This window comes from Rousettus aegyptiacus, unplaced genomic scaffold (assembly GCF_014176215.1).
Source record: "Rousettus aegyptiacus isolate mRouAeg1 unplaced genomic scaffold, mRouAeg1.p scaffold_m13_p_1, whole genome shotgun sequence".
Classification (NCBI taxonomy): domain Eukaryota; kingdom Metazoa; phylum Chordata; class Mammalia; order Chiroptera; family Pteropodidae; genus Rousettus; species Rousettus aegyptiacus.
In genome coordinates this window covers 62,474,907-62,489,164 of record NW_023416284.1, presented here as the reverse complement: position 1 = coordinate 62,489,164, position 14,258 = coordinate 62,474,907, and the positions used below count along the sequence as shown (strand labels likewise).

At 37.1% G+C, this 14,258-nt stretch overlaps 1 protein-coding gene across 5 annotated transcripts in view; it reads right to left on the bottom strand.

Moving 5' to 3' along the window:
- LRRC8B (leucine rich repeat containing 8 VRAC subunit B) overlaps positions 1–14,258 on the bottom strand; it is a 62,638-nt gene that overhangs the window by 24,983 nt on the left and 23,397 nt on the right. For 4 of the 5 annotated variants that reach the window (XM_016122982.2, XM_016122985.2, XM_016122981.2 and 1 more), the window contains one exon: positions 1,321–1,375. The exons of the other annotated variant lie outside the window; for it this stretch is intronic. The gene's annotated coding sequence lies outside the window, so the exon portion shown is untranslated. The remainder of the gene's footprint in view (positions 1–1,320; positions 1,376–14,258) is intronic. 5 annotated transcript variants of the gene reach the window in all.

Below are 14,258 nucleotides of genomic sequence, written 5' to 3'. Positions count from 1 at the left end.
AAAGTATTTACTTCGCTTGGCTATACAAGCAAAGTGACCAAAGAGAATGGGTGAAACATTACTAAACAAAACAGCACTCATCAAAGAGACTTCAGAAGTTTAGTTTGTTTATGCGACAAATACTTAGAATGCCAGGGGGAATTCTAAGTGTTAGGGAAATATCAGTATGTAAGGTCGACAAGACCCCTGCTCTCAGCGACCTTACTGGGAAGTACAGAAAGAGAGACAAAAATCAAATATACAAACACAATACAATCAGAAACACCTTGAAGACTACTTCAGTTTGGGTGGTCAAGGAAGGCCTCGTTAAAGAGACTGCCAGTCTCTAAATGGAGCCAGCCATGTCATGATATTGGGGAAGATCATTCCAGGGAGAAGGAGCAAGAAGCTTAGGATGTGTGAGGACCAGAAAAGAGGCCACTTGGCTGGAATGTCAGGAGCCTTTGTAAAGTACAAGAGTGATGGAGGGCTTAAAGCCAAGGTAAAGAGTTTGGATAATAAATAGTCCAGGAAAAGCCACTGAAGAGTCATAAGTGGAGGAGTAGCTAATAATATTAGCTTTTAAAAATTAATCAGCAGGGAAATGTGTATATACTCAAGAAGTCAAAGGATCTATGCTTTCATTTTTAAAAGGGTGGTCAGAATACAGTAGGGTACAGGCACGCTGTTCTCACCACTGCTTCACCTGGACTATGTGTTCAGAACTGGGTGACACACTTTTAAGACATATGTTGTATTCACAACACTAAGGAGTCATGCTATTTAGTACAGTGTATAAATTAATCATTCATTATGACAAAGTCAAAAGCTCTGCTACAGAGCTAATTTAAGATTAATCTTCCAGAACTGTAAAAGAAGAGTGATGTTTGCAGGAAGCAACAGAGCATAGAGCTTTTTAATGTCTAATTTACCTACTCCGGGAAAGCATGCCTATTATGGAAATATGGCAAACCAATTCTATACATGAAAAATACTACCGTAAACAAAAATCTGAAAAAGACAGACATGGAATTATGTAGTCTAAGTCTCTCATAGGCATTTACTGTATATTTTTAGACCTTTAATGTTAGAAAATGACAAATATCAAACGCACACATACAAAAACAACAAAGCACAAGTAAGATGACATTTTACCAAAATGTATACAGTTTAATTTTCATTTAACTGGTTTTAAAACATCAAAAAGATTTTACTCAAAACATCTGTAGGAATAGTAACCTCTTTTTACATACTAAGCATTCAATATTTGTTTGCCTCAAGCTACCAATGTAATAGTAATTATCTTTACCATGTGTTCATAATTCAGAATGTTAATCTTACCCTGTGAATGCTGCTCAACCGGAAACTCTGCAATTAGTTTCTATTTGAAAAATTCCTACAGAGAAATCATAAACATATTGTTATATTTTATGCATCAAAGGGACTGCAAGACAATTTATCCACTTATGTAGTTCTAAAATTTTCAACATCCATAATAACTTTATAAAACATGAAATATATAAAAGATAAATTTTTTAAAAAGTGATCGTTGTTAAAGAGATTACCTTCTGACCTCTCACAAAAGGTTTTAACTAATGCTCAGGAACAGAAACAAATCACTGTCACAAGTTACACACTTAATCCCATCACCATGGCAATTTATAAGGCATAAAATATGAACATTAATATTTTAATGAAAAAAAATTTTAATGAAAAAAAAAGTAAGTATTGTATCTGAGGCACCACTCATTTTATACATAAAAGATGGAAAGTATCTATGCTTATTACAGAAGACAGGGAAACATTAGGGGAAAAAGACTTAACATTTGAGATTGTTTTCTCCTTCCAGGTTTTTTTGTTTTGTTTTGTTTTGTTTTGCTGGACGATTGGTTTTACAGAATTGTGTCATTGTAAAATTCAATGGCACAATAGTGAGATCTCTTTTGTCTCATTTATCATAGGCTTTCTTGATGTTGTTATAGTTTCTCTAAAGATCATTTTTGATAGAAGCATAATAGTTTATATATCGTTACGTCACAGTTCACAAAACCATTTTCCTATGAATTTTAGATTTTTCCTTTTTATTATGAAGAAGGCAATAAACATCTCTACTTTATTCATATGATTCCTTTGTATAAACTTCCAAAAGTGAGAGTATGGTCAAATTATTTCCCAGGAAGGTCATACTAATTTTCTTTACCTTAAACAATATGAGTAAGCACCCTCACCAGATGTGGGAATTGTTAAAAAACAAACAAATAAACTCTGCTAACTGCATATATGAAAAGTGATCTTATTGCTGCTTTATTCTGCATTTCTTTGAGTTGGGTTGAATGCTTTCCAAAATGTTCTATTAATGAGTTTCATTCCTCTTTTCTACTTATCATTTACCTAAACCAGAGGAATATTTTGCTGAAAAGATATAAATGTAGAACTCAATGAAATCTCTCTCATAATGAATGGCAACTTGTCATCTCACACTATGGCTACTGTTATTAAGTAAAAAAAAAAAAAAAAAAAAAAAAAAAAAAAAAAAAAAAAAAAAGCAAAATGCCATTTAGTTTCTTCATCCGGGCTAATACAGATTAATTTTAGAAACCATAACAAAAGTTATTGCCTTTCTTATTCCCCAGCAGCAAACAAAAGTACAAGTTAGAAGGATGAAATGTGAAAATACTAAATGGCAAAGCTTCTTAGAATAGAATAGTCCACATTAGGCAGGATAAAAACAGGCCTCAGGCTGTCATAGTGATTCTGACAGACCCAGCTGCTGAGACAGCATCAGTGGATTCTTGTGGATTCTTTGGTTTGCTGTGGTAATGAGTGTTATAAAACTAGCATTACCTGCCCCTTTAAAAACATTCTTTCTCCCCAGCAGCAGGGCACAGGTATATTTTCACTTAAAAAGTCAATTCCAAAAAATCATCTCCAAATCTGGAAGACAAGCAAAACACTGAGAATTTCCTTTCTCAAATAATAGCTCCTTTCAGAAGGTTGCCAAATAAAGATTTATAAGGGAAGACTCTCAAGTGACTGTAGATTAAGAAACAATAGGAGGCAATAGGCTTTCTGATAGGAAAACTAAAGGCCATGAGCATTTGACTTTGAAAACTGAGAAGTCTAGATGCTCTCATTTTCTGCTGGTGAGTAGAGATAGTGGAGAAGATAGTGGAGACTGACAAAAACGAAACAAAACAAAACAAAACAAAACAAAAAACAAAACTCCCTTACAGAAAAGCAAAGAGAACTATTGTAAAATTCTGGTATCTGAGAATGGCTTTCCATTTGGATGGATCTGTCTTTTAGTGATAGTTACATAAAATCTTAGATTTAGCAAGAAGTCGAGAATCTCCTCATAGTCACTTGATCTCATTTTGCAGGTCAGATATGGCAGGAATTACTGCAATACACACTTATCACCCTTTGTCAAATTCCATAATTTTAAGGCTTCAGGTTATGTAAAATTAAAGTACTCTACTTCATCAATTTGAAAGGTTCATACTAAGAATGCCAGATGTGCTTAAGTGAGGAACATTTCACTTCACCATCTGTCCCACTCTGAGATTACCTCCATGGGCCACCCTGACTTCCACAGGCCGAATCCACCGCTCTTCCATCTGTGTTCCCAGAACACTTTACTAATAGTTCTCTCACACTGTTTTACAGTATATCATAATTTACTGCCTCAAGTTCCTTGAGGACTAGGGCAGTATCTTATTTACTTATATCCCTGAGATCTACTGCAGTCTCTTTCCAGGGCTAGATTAAGGGCCTGGATATTACAGCAGCTTCCATATACAGATTCACCAATGGGGTGTTGAAAACATCTCTGGAAACTCAACTAGTATCTACCAGAACTTTTCTCAGGGATTATACAGAATGTGGCTGGAAGGAAAGATAAGGAATCTGCTCTTTTCCTTCTGGTCAGTCAGATCCTGGGAACTGGCAGAGGGGGAACTAGAAGGCTTCTCTGGCTTCTCTCTCCTCTCAGAGCGCTTGGCTTTGCCTTATAAAAATGTCATAAACAAATAAAGAATAACAGTCTAAAGTGACATCAGATTGTTAGGCTGTTCAGGGACAAGTTATTAGCCCACAGAGAGTACTCTCATGCCTCAGTCCTATCCCTGTCCCCCCCATAATAAAAATTAGTGAATAATTATTGAGTGAACGAATAATGCCAGATCAGGTTAACCAATGGTATGGAGGAGAAGGCTTGGCTCTCTAAAAGATCTGTAAACACAATTGGTATTATGTGAGGACAGAGCTTCAGATATTTCCATCACTCTGTGACAGGTACAGACATTCAGAAGAATTGGCTAAGCCTTTAACCTTCAGGAAGAAAGGAGAAAAATTCATAGTTGCTGACTTCCCCACCAAATATGACATCTCACAAATCTGAATTAGAACTGCTGTCAAATTCAGCATGACTGGGAGGATTATAATGACAGTGAGTCATTTTGAATCAGTGATGGATCACTGGATAAATGCCACAGCTTTCCTAAATTACTTTAGTATCTTACCAAATTATGATTTCAAAATTCTTTTGTATAAGATAACAATACAATGCACCGGAAATAATGCTGTCACCAGTGGAATTACCAAGTTATCATCTAAGCAAGGCTGGTATGTATCATGCCCTGTCCATCCTCCCCCAAGATCACAGGCTCTAAGATGGCATTTCTTGTCTCCCGAGGGCCTGCCACATAGTAGGTGCTCCATACATACTGTAATTCTAAAACCTTGTGACCTATGATCAAATAGACAACATTGAATGTCCTTGGATGATTTTGGTCTTATAAAATAGTCATCATGGTAAAGAAAGCTAGCTATATCTAGTATGACATAGTCTTAATCCAATGACAAAAATCAAATTGCCATGCAGTGCAAATCAGCCTAGTATTTAGATTGAACTAATTCGAACTAATTTCTGACCATAAAATACATAATTTTAATGCTCACCAAGTATTAAATGACCACCAATCACAAAAGATGTTTTAAATGGACACTGCTGCCCACTGACCCTCAAAATGCATACTTGATCCATACCTCGTGCTGCTTCAGCATTTAGGGAGTGCCGATAGTTCTATCATACTTCCATTAAACTGCATCACAAGGAGCTGGTTAGATGCCTTCCTGACTCTCACTTTTAGCTCTCAAGAGAGTTCAGTGTACAGGACAGGACCTAACACACAAGAGATTCTCAGCAATTATCTGTCGAACGGGAAGAGGTGGTAAGAGATGGGAAGGGAAAGGCTATCATCTACTGTGTACTTTGTGAGTCAGGTATTATGATCTATCACAGCTCCAAGTGAGAAAGCCGAGGATTGGAGAAACTAAAAAACTTGCTTGAGCTCATGAAGCAAACCCAGAATTCACACTAGAATTCTAAGAGCCATCTGCTATACCGCCTCTCCGATGAGCTATATAAAATGGGAGCTCTATATAGAATATGATACCTTTCTTTGTAAAAAAAAAATATGGTCTACCTTTTAGAGAAACTAAAATGTACAATCTAAAATAAATCAGATGTATATACTTTTCTAACTCATTATTCAGTATTTTATCTAGTGAAACAGAATCAACAAGTGCTCCCTCCATCCTTCCTGCCTCTATTAAGTAATCAAGATCAACATGATAGACAGAGCAAGGGAGCATCCAGCTGGCCTAACTCCTTACAGAGAAACAGTTACCCACCAATTTAATGACAAGAGGAAGAATCGAAGTTTCATCTGTACTTAAATGATATTTTACATGGCTTTTATTCCTGCCTTCCTATTAAAATGTGGTTAAAATAAATTAAGACCATATCACCTAAATATGACCTTCTTTCTGAATCACTCAACAAAAAAAGTAGCACATGCTCCTAATATGTTAGTTACTTTCAATATGTTAGTTACTTTTTAGACCTAATTATTATCCACAAATTCTTATGAATATTTGAAAGACTGGGAAGGAAGTGTAGCAGAATGGTTAAGGTTAAGATTGAGTTCTGACTTTGTCATTTACCACCCTCTGGATCTTAGATAAGCTGAATATCAATTTTCTCATCTGTAAAGTAGATATTAATGGAGAGATGTTTTAAGAATTAAATGAGGTAATTTATAAATCAAATGCTCAGCACAGTACCAGGTACAAAGCACATGCTCAAAAATGGTAATTTATTAACAGAGTAGTAGCTTTATTGAAAGTAATTTTTTAAAGATTGGCTTTAAAGTATTATCCTGTAACGAGAAACTAGATTAGACATTAAGAGGTTTGGTTTTCTACCTCAGTTAGTGATTTCCATGCCAGATTTTGGAACATGTCATATGACTCTAGTTACTACTCCAGCGTTATGAAATGTAAATGTAACTTATCTAAATTATTCCCCATAGGGAAGACAAAGTATTGTGAAGCGAAAATAATACACAAATGTGTGTGTGCAACTTAAAAAAAAAGTTAACTTGTGCAAATAACCTCTGTTTTCTGATGCAGTACCTCTCTCTCCAATCAAGATTCACACTGCAGACAAGACAGATATAGCCAATGTCACCTGAGCAAAGGCTGTTTTAAGTATATAAAGGCCATGTTTTAAGTATACACACTTATATATTTAAATATATAACTCTCTACATAAAACTATAATCACAGTTGCATAACAATGTGGATGGCTTAAAGCCACAGAACTGTACACTTTAAAATGGTAAATTTTATGTTACGTATATTTTACCGCAAAAAAAAATCTATAATCATGTAAAACAGGAAAACTGTTCTGACTGCTTTAAAATAAACATAAATAGATTACACAAATCAAGTATACAGTAAGCCAGTGCACAAAAAATATAATTTTCTAGTGTTAGGTATGCTCTGTCCACATTCATAGGTTATTATAATAAATACTAAATATTATCGATTTTGTTTGTTACCTTGAATTAAGGGTTTGGGTGGGAGAGATATGATCCTACTAATTTGTCCAGAAAAGGTATAGACAATTTTTTTTTTTTACATTAGATAGCCATATATGAAATTAACACATTCAAAAATCTTCTAGTGACTGTCTAGGTAAGCACACATAAGATTCCCCCCTGCCCCGGAAAATAACCGTGTAAGCACCCCCATGTTTACAAAAATCACAAATGAATTTATGTGGATTTGAAAAGTATCTGATCCTTTTATTAAGAGGTCAACCTATCAAGTTGGTCAACCCTGACTAGGTAGGTGTCAGGAGACCCAATATCTACTCCCTGCTTTATATCTAACTGACAGTACAATGTTGGGCAAGTTATCCCCTCTCACTTGACCTGACTTTCCTCACTTGTAAAGCTGGAGAGAGAGACAGATGATCGATAGACCCTCCGCTTCCTGCATTCTACTAGTCTATGAGCTGATTAATTGCTGCTGGAGCTATGGGATACATAATCTGAAGACTCCTCTGGAGTGGTGAGAACTGGACAGGGCTTTAAAGGACAAAAGTGATAACACCAGGAGAGCATTAACCCAAAGAAGAATGGTGTATTTTTTCATAGGAAGAGAGCACTGAATCGTTTACAATAGGCAGTTGGTCTTGCTAAACAGAGAGTAAAAGTGGGTGGTAGCTAGAAAAGGAGGTCATCAGGTCAAGCATATAATTAACGAAAGCATTGATTTTAATTGAAGTAGAATGGTAACTGGGAACCAAGGAAGGTCTTAATAGAGACTTATCTTTTTAGAAGTGGAATTCATTAGGATTCAGTCCTTGGCCAGTAGCGTTTCTGCTCACGCACATGCCCTCCTGGGCTGATACCCTCCACGGTTAAGGATTATCCACCACCTATGTAGATGTTTCCCACGTTACATTCCGAGCCCAGCTCCCTAAGCCCAAGACTCAGAATCTCCTCAGCATCTTCCTGGCTATCCACAGAGATGTGTTGAAGCAACTCAAACTCAGCACGTCCCCAACTGAATCCACCATTTCTGCTCATGACTATACCAAACCTGCTCTTTTTGGGTCCCTGAATATTGATAGAAACATCAAGGCTGATAGCTGAATGATGCTGAAGGGTGATGGATAGTAAGAGCTCAGGCGCCTAACCCCAAAGCCTCCTTCTTCTCTACTCCCCCAAGTTGTTCAGTCCCTTTCTTAAACTAGCCTCTTCTTCTAGATCTCTGATCCCACTGCGTGGGACAGAGCTGAGGTTGGATACAGCTTCAACTGTATGTGAGGGAAAGGGATTTTTTTTTTTAAAGCCTCTAGCTCTGTTTCTATCTACATGTTACTGGTGTTTATTATGCTCTTAGATGCTGGGCACTTTTACAGAAGCTTTCTTCCACTTCCTGGTCAGGAGCCGCCATGACTGTGGCAGTCCCTTCTGGGTGTACTGAGTGAGCACTACTCTTGACCTATTGCTGTATAAATGCTCTGGAGCTGCTTTAGATAAGTGCAAACCACCCAATTTTACTTTGCTTTTAAACCTTTTGTTTCTCCCAACCCTAGGGGCCTTGTTGCTGATTAAGTGAAGCCTCAGCTTCTCCACGCCCCCCCATAAGTGAAAGTGAAAGGTACGGGTTGGTTTTTCATGGTTGCAGTATGGAAAATGTGCACAGCCAGGACTCCCAGGCCTGCTTCCACTATCATCTGCTTGGGCTTAGGCAAATCACTCCGACCAAGCCCCCCTGTCCTTGGCTTTCCAATACAGATAATCATACTTATATTAGTAGTAAAATAAATATTGTGGAAGTACTTCAGAATCATTAGAGTGGCACCTAAATGTAAAGGGAAACTGATAAAGCATGCCAATTATTTTGTTGATAAAGGAATTTTAAAAGAGGATGGCCTTGAAACATTATCTTAAATTGAAAAAAAAAAAAAAAAAAAAAAAAACAACCCATGAGGTGAGCTTTATTTAGTCAACTTTAGTTCCAAGGAAACAAAACAGTAAGTGTTACTAGGTCACTGACACCTCTTAACATTTACTAAGTCAAAAGAAATTTTGCCAAAAGGCCCAGGGGTCCAGGTTCAACTATGTGGTTCCAACACAGAATTGCACCGTGAGAAGACAACAACCTGAGTAGAAAATTCTTCTCCAAATCAACCTTGCAATAATGGACTGATAGTAGACCATTTACAGTCTAACAATTGGGGATTGTAAAAGAAACAAACAACACCCACAACCTTTGGCTCATAGTGAAGTGTAACCAGTGTCTCTCGGCCCAACCCAGAGAAGGACTTTTAAAACATTCCACTTAGCCAACACTGTTTACTTCTGCAGGGTCCGATTTTCCCTGAAAGAAGGTGTGGAAAGTGAAGCATTGGACAAGAATGTTAAAAGAAAAACATGTCGGTTTTGAAAGAACAGGCTTTTACGTCATCTATTATTTCAAGGAAAAAGCCCACATTCACCTTGATGTTAAATCTACGCTTCACATTTGCAACTTGGTGAATGGCTCCTGGCCAAAATCACTGGTTTCTATTTACTGCCCTGCTGGAGCAGATCAATGTGTGCTTTACGTTTCGGGTAAATGAAGTGAGATCTTCTTTTGACATGATTTTCTGACATTAACTAGGTTTCTTACAATGTAATCCTTCTGATACTAACTACCCAGAGTTAGGTTCAAGGGCTCAGTCCACAGGTTCAAGGGCTCAGTCCTACAAGACTGTTGTCCCCACTTCGGACACCAGTCCCAAGTCTGGTACCCAGACTATCTACACTTCTGTCTGACTTGATGGCAAATTCAGGGGTTCCCACAACCCCTCCTTAAGTTCAATAATGCACTAGAACATAAAACTCACAGAACTCAGAGACAACACTTGACTTAGAATTACTGTTTTGTTTTGTTTTTTTTTTTCATTGTTAGCTTTTTGTTTTGGAAGATACAAGTCAGGAACAGCCAGATGGAAGAGATAATAGGGCAGGGTATTTTGCAGAAAGGCGAGGGCAAAGCTTCCCGGCACTCTCCATACACTCTCCCCTCCCAGCACCTCAATCTGTTTACCAACGTGGACACTCCCAGAACCCTGTCACATTTAGGGATATTTATGGAAATTTCATTATATAAGCATAATTGATTAAATTGCTGGTCATTGGTGATTGAAAATCTCCAGTTCCTCTCTACTTTCCAGAGGTCAGGGGTAGACTGAAAGTTCCAACTCTCTAGTCACATGATTGGTTTCTCTGGAGATCAGCAGCCATCCTGAAGCTATCTAGGGCCCACCAAGGAGTCACCTTGCCTAGTACAAACTCATGGTTGTACTAGGTATGGTTGAAAGGGAGTTATTATGAGTAACAAAGGATGCTACTATCGGGAAATTCCAAGAGTTTTAGGAGCTCTAAGCCAGAAAGGGGTGGGGGGGGGGGTGGCAGGGCAAACACCAAATATGGATGTCTTAGACCACTTGTAGCAAGTTGGTGCATGAGAATAGTCTCACACAAGGGCTAATTCTTATGCAAAGTAGTTGCAATTTGAAACAGTGCCAAGCAATCCACTTAGAAGGTCAAGTTCCCTTTCAAGGTTCAAACAGGGCAAATATTCAAGCTATTGCCTTCCTGAGTCAATGGCTTACAGGAGTTATTTCCTAAGGGACGCCTTCTCTGACCACTCCAATCAGGCTCTTCACGGTGTGCTCTTTTTAGTTCTCTATCACTTGCTTTCACAGCACTGCTCAACACACCTTCATGCAATTGTTCAATTAGAGGTTTATTTCTCTTCCATTAAACTACAAGCTTTATGACCTCTGGTCTATATATGTCATCCTCACCACTGTAGCCCATGGCTTAGCTGGTAGAAGCTGCTGGTAAACATTAAATGAACAGATAAAAGAATAAAAATTAGGCCCCCTTGTTTGGAGTGAACACCACAAAAACTTCCTATAACAGCCTCAATTTGTCTTTAATTCACCAAATTCTACATGACATACTAAGGTCTCTGAATCCTTTAGCAAATAAAGACTCCAGGTGAGCCCTATCAGCCATGGCATTAAGAATAACTGGAGGCGGCTCAGGGCATATTGAAGTGACAGAGAATGGTCAGGCTTCTGAAAGAACCCACAAATAACTAATCAGAATGCTCGCATTCTAAAAAAGGTGACAGGTAGGATTTCTGCACATTGGGCTTCAGAACTCAGCAGGATTCTGCAGCTTCACTTGGTGTCAGCAAAGGAGAAAAACCATGTTCTCCCTAGAAATGTTGGATTTCTGATGGCTTCCCAGGAGACAAAAGCCACATTCTCCATCTGGAAGCTTAACATAGGACTTCTAAATCAGGGTGGGGGCTGTCTGGCTCTAAAAAACTCAGCTGCACAACATGCATAATCTCCAGTCAAATGTAAATTTCTCCCTTGTGGACAGCAAATGACTATTGGTTATTTTTTAGCAACCAAGCTTGAAAGACTGTGCCAAGAAAAATAACGGTGTGTTCTTTTCCTTACCCACACAGAAACAATATTTTTCTATTTATATTTGACAATGCCATCAGTTTTTATTGTAGAACGTCTTATCTATTGAAGGAAGGCAACAATTTAGTCATGGTTAGTTGAATAGAGGTAGAAATGAAGAGGCCCCTAAGTACCACTAACTTGTGTCATAACCAGAGATGGGGCCCCAAGAGAAAGTATAGGAAGAATGTCTTATCTTATGTCCACTCTAACACTAGGTGTACTCAATAATCATGACCTAGCTTCTGCTAGATGCAAAGCATCGCCCCAGCTGCTGAAGGGGATAGAAAGGTGTCAAACACGACCCTCAAAAGGAACTTATGCTTTGGTGAGATAAAGCATGAATATAAGAAAGATCAAACAAATGGATTATAATAGCTGTGTCTTAGGCCGTATATGCCAAAGGAATAATAGGTACGACATAGGAGTTACAAGTTGAACCACGAAAGATGCATAGGATTTATACAGGTGGAAGGTGAAAGGTCTAGGGATTAATAACAGGGCACATAATATTTTATATGGAAGAGAACAGAGAAACAAATAAAGAAGGTAAGAGGAATCCAAGGTGAATTTAAGTAATTAAGTATATAGATGGAGTGGTATTTTTGAGACAGAAATAACAAAGATAAAATTAGGAAGTATATTAGAATAAAATATTAAAATAAAGTTTAGAATGTTAGGCTAAAAACTTTTCAAGACATAGCTCAGAACTCAGCATATAACAAACACCTGAGAATTGTTTGGGGGTAAAAAATATCACTTTTAGAATTAATAGTCAAATATTTTTATTATGAGAGCAGAAAGAAGTTTTTGTTTGATCATACAAGCAGGAAGGAATCACTGATGATATCTGAGCAGGAAAATCACAGAAAAAAATATATTTAAGGACATATTGGTGCATATTAGGGAAGTTAATTTGAAAGCGTCAGAAAGTATTAGTTGCAGAGAGTTTGAGAATGAGACCAGGAAGCCCAATTCTATAATAGGGTAGTATCAGATCACCATGTAAAATAAAATATAAATAAATTTCAAAATTAAAGTAAAAATTCTGAAGTAGAAACTAGTTATGTTTAAAAAAATTAAACTATCAGATTAGCCAGTAAAATGATGCATCTGAAGAAAACAATTAGATATTGAGGGAGCAGACTTTTCCAGAAAGTTTTAATTGATGTTTTCAAAAGAGAAATGGATTTAATTAGATTTTTTTTTTTAATTTGTTTTTTACACTATATGGTACCTGAATACTTTGGTGAAATTAGATGCTTTAGGGGTAAAATTGTCACTTTTAGACTTAATAGCTAAGTATTTCCTGAAATGCTATAACACACAAGAACAGCCATTTAAAACATACGCACACAAAAGGGTACCTGATATACTAGTAGTGGCCACGTTAAACATACCACAAGCAGGCCATCGGCTTAAGAATATACTGGGCCCTTCTTCCAGAAAAGTCATTCGGTGTTCATTATGTCACTCCCTATGCAATCAAACCTCTGTTTAAAATCAAGTTACAATTACTCTAATTATAGGTCAACATTTCATTTGTTTCACAACTGGTGCCTACTGAAACAGTTCCGCAGATGACTTCACCAAAGGTAACTTAATTCAGTGCCAAAAAGGTTTTTTTCTTTTTCTTAAAAAAAGAATTTTCGTTAAGCAACTGATTTGCCAGTTTAGGTACCAGAAATCTTATTTTTATAATCTTAAAAAAAATACCACATGAACTAAATCTAAATCAAACTAAAATGCTTTTATCCATTATAAAATGATAATCTTCTCTCATAAACACTTTAAACATTTCCCAGCAACAGGCTTATGTGGACAAACCAGGAAGTGAAACCAAATATGGTCCCATTGTGAAAGCCAAGTACAATGAAAGAATACACTAGGAATTAGCTGAGGCACTATTAAAATTTCATTTAAATAGCCATTTCTTTAGAAACATCTGTTTAATTAAAGCAGCAATATGAGGAGTTTCAAAAGCATAAGTCTTTTTTCGTTGTTTGGTGATTTCCCCAATCTTCTATGCAAATATCTTTTTGTAGCTAGGCTGGCTCATCTGAAATGATCATCTGCCTGGTGAAGGGAAGACAGGGGTAGGCTATCATTTTCAGGCTGGCAAATCCACTCTGCAACAAAACAGCAATCTTTAGTGACTTGCTTTGGAGAAATGTACCTTTTGCTTTGAAGGTAACAAGCAAACTCCATTTCTCTTGGTTGTTTTGCTGGGGTTACTATCATTCTCTTTATTCTACTGTAACTTACAAACTCTCTGAAAACAGGAACCATATTTCAGTTGTTTGATTAGTTTGTTTTTCAGCTGAGTATGAAGACTCAGCAACTCAAACATAGTAAGAGCTATAATAAGTATCTAGTGATTATTCTTATTGTCTAAGGATAGTTTATCAACCAAGACTTGTCGCAGTTTATATTTCCCTTCTAAGATGGATACCAGGCAGAATCATAAATTCCTGTATTCCACTACCATTTATTTCCCTTACTTCTAGTAGAATGCTTGTGAGAGAGGGGACTAGAAGACACAGTGCAAAACTAAAATGAATTCTCACCTAATGATTATTCTTTACTGAAGAATGTGTCTAAATCCTAAGCTTGTCTTTGGATTTATAAAAGAAGTCAGTATTGAGGCAGGCCAGTAGTTCCCCAGTCTCCTCATCTCTGGCCACCTCATTTTCTTCCTGTTACTCTCTCACTCCCTGCTCCAAATGCTGTACTTTCATTCTAGTGTCTGATACTTGTATTCATGTGATATGCTTGACGGGGGAGAGTTTTATTGAACATTTGCTATGATGTGGGCTAAACAAGACAAGAAAGAATAATAATCAGTAAGCAGGAATTAATTTTTAAATTTTACCTTATATGTACCCTAAAA